Genomic DNA, 3417 nt, shown 5'->3' with positions numbered 1-3417 from the left:
TTAAAATGATATTAAATTAGGATTTAGAGCAAATATTTATGCATTATTGTAACAAAAAGACAAACTAGATAATATCTCTGGATGTACTGATGATATCAGGATGATCTCATCAAAATGTAGTTTTTAAAGCAGGAATCTGAAAATATGATTAGAGGTCATTTTGACCAAATTTGATTTAATCCTCATTTCGATGTGATTGGTCACAAATATTTAAAAAAACAATAAAATGTAAATTATGTGCTAAAATACACAATTTATTGGAACTAACCCATAAAAATACATCTGAAGGCGAATGAAATGATAAAACATGAGGTAAAGTTCTCCTTTTTAATTTAACTGTTGCACTTTATTTATTAATTGTTCCTTTTAGATATTTCTGATTGTATTTCTGTCTCTGACAGTTTGAGTGCTCCGTAGCTCAGTGTGTGTTGGAGACGACACAGCTGTAAAACAGCTGCTGAGACAAACTTCAGTTTCTTGTTTTGTTGGAAACTTAAAGCTGTTTATTGTCTGAAAGCTTTAAAAATCAGATTCATGAGGAGAAACAAACAAACAAAAATAACTCCGACTCACTCAGTTCCAGCTGGGATTTTGTGTTTCTGACAATCTGAGGAAAAAAAAACTAAATTATTTTTCAATTTCAAAGAAACGTCCCAGAAAATTACAGAAAATAGGTGATTGATCCATATCTGAAGCTTTTCTGTGGCTCTGAAAGGAGGGGAAATGGAAGAATTATAAAACAAAATGTTTTGTTTATGTTTTTCTTCCCATCATCATCATCATCATCATCATCATCTTCCTCCTCGCAGCCACAGAAAGTCGTTTAGTTTCACTTGATCAGTTTGTAAAAGTTGCAGCTCAGGAAGTCGGATTATCAGCAACATTTAAAGGATGAAGGTTTGTCTCTTCTTCTTCACCTGGACGTCTCCTCTTCATCCTCGGCTGCACAGGATGAAGATTAGCTCCCGGCTCAGCTCCTTCACCTCCTGGAGTCAAGAAACGAGGCCTCGACAAATCAGCCGAAGCCCCCGCCAGCCTGATCGTTGGGTGTCTGATCAACTCCCGCTGCAAATCACAGGATGAGGAGGACAGCCCCGGGGAGAGCCGGCACACACACACACACACACACACACACACACACACACAGGTGTGGAGCTGCCTGTCACCTGACAGCCTGACTTCATGAATTCATCTTCATGTTGAAACAAACTGAAGAACTTTGAGTTTTCAGAAGAAAAACTTCTCAGACTTAATATTTTCACCAGAGCTCAGCGAGTACTTCAACAAAAACAAATACCTGAACAGAACATTACTTTCACTGAAAAGTACTTCAGTAAAACTGTTCACAAGAACCTGGAAGGTAAAAGTACTTTTACACACTAAGAAATAAAACTGTTGAATTTACTGAATCAAGCTGGTTCCACTAAATAAAGCTGAGTAATGTTAAAGAAAACCAGTAAATTTACTCTATAGATTCAGTGGAACCAGCTGACATGACTTGGTTGTGTAAATTTGTCATGGTTTGTGTTAGTTTTTTGACCCAAAGTGCAGACAAACAAGTCTTGGCACCGAGCTTCAGAAAACAAATGTATTTTAATAAAGAAAGAAAAGAAGGCTGTCGAGGCAGCAAACTGTAAAACACAGCTTGTGGAGAACAGACACAAGTGAAACTGAGCCACATCTGACACAAAAGTGTTACAAAGCCGCACCGAGGAACCGACAGAGAATATAAAGACAAACTGATTAACCTGAAGTGTCCCACACCTGTGAGCTCAGGTGAGGTGGGCGTGGCCCAGCAGAGCAGCAAGAGAGAGGGAACACAACCAAAAATCTTGACTAAAAACTAGAAATCCCTTTAAAGGTAACAAAATAACACTAAAAGTTACAATAAAAAATACTTGGTAGAACTACAAATCCTCAAAAAAAAAAAAAAAAAACTTAAAAACTTTACCAAAGTAAAAGTACTCAGTTAATACAAACTTCTGTTTTAGGTTTCATCTGATCTGTGGGAAACAAATAAAGAAACAAAGTCTCCAGTTAATTTTTTAYTAGTTAAGAATGAAGGATTTTCTTCTGCATGAACTCCAAAAGTGCTTTTGTTCAGCTGATTTCAGCTGGTTTTTAAATGGTTTCAGCTGGTTTTTAGATGGTTTCGGCTGGTTTTTAGAGATAGTTTTCTGCTTCAGGAGGTTTCAGCTGGTTTTTGATTGTTTCAACTGGTTTTCAGCTGGTTTCAGCTGGTTTTAGATGGTTTCGAATGGTTTTAGCTGTTATTCTGATGATTTCAGCTGTTTTCAACTGTTTTCAGGAGGTTTCAGCTGGTTTTAGCTGATTTTTAGATGGTTTCAGCTGGTTTTTAGATGTTTAAGCTGGTTTTCAGTGGGTTTCAGCTGTTTTTTGATGGTTTCAACTGGTTTTCTGGTTTTAGCTGGTTTTGAGATGGTTTCAGCTGGTTTTTGATTGTTTCAACTGGTTTTCAGCTGGTTTTTAGAGATGTTTTCTGCTGGTTTCAGCTGTTTTTCAGATGTTTTAGCTGATTTTCCTACACATTCTCACTCCCAAGTCGTCACATATTGACGCTTAAGGTAAGGTTCCCTCTGCGTCTTCTTTTGACGCATCAGGTACCCCACTCGCGTCAGTCCTTCACGCCCGCGGCTTTTCCGGGTTGCGCCACCAGGGGTCTTTGCGTCAGGGGTCTGAGGTTAACATGAGGGATCAGGATTAATGGTTAAGTTTAGGTACTGGGATCAGGGGTAGGATGTCCATGGTGAATATTAGGTAATTTCTGGCTTTGGAACATGTTTACGTGAATTTCGTACATTTTCTAAAAATGGTTAATTTTAGCTACTACGGTCATGGACAGGATGTCTAAAGTGAACAAAGGTAATTTCAGGCTTTGGAACGTTCGTTTTTGCGCATTTTATACACTTTCTGAAAATATGACAACAGCTTCCGCCCCATCTCGTCACTAACTGACGTGACGGGGGTACCCTGTGCGTCAAAATCGGACGTAGAGGGAACCTTGCCAAAGCGTCACTATGTGACGACTTGGGCGTGAGAATGGGTTGGATTTTCAGTGGGTTTCAGCTGGTTTTGATGGTTTCAACTGGTTTTCTGCTGTTTTTAGCTGGTTTTTACATGTTTTCAGCTGGTTTTTAGAGATAGTTTTCTGCTTCAGGAGGTTTCAGCTGGTTTTTGATTGTTTCAACTGGTTTTCAGCTGGTTTCAGCTGTTTTTCAGAGGGTTTCAGATGGTTTCAGCTGGCTTTCTGCTGGTTTTAGTTGGTTTTCAGCTGGTTTCAGCTGGTTTTTAGATGGTTTCAACTGGTTTTCAACTGGTTTTAGTTGGTTTTGAGGTATTTCAGCTGTTTTTCAGATGTTTCAGCTGGTTTCAGCTGGTTTTTAGATGGTTTCAACT

The sequence above is a fragment of the Austrofundulus limnaeus genome, unplaced genomic scaffold (assembly GCF_001266775.1).
Source record: "Austrofundulus limnaeus strain Quisiro unplaced genomic scaffold, Austrofundulus_limnaeus-1.0 Scaffold1841, whole genome shotgun sequence".
Classification (NCBI taxonomy): Eukaryota; Metazoa; Chordata; class Actinopteri; order Cyprinodontiformes; family Rivulidae; genus Austrofundulus; species Austrofundulus limnaeus.
The sequence above is the reverse complement of the archived record's forward strand: the minus strand, read 5'-3'. Positions refer to the sequence as shown.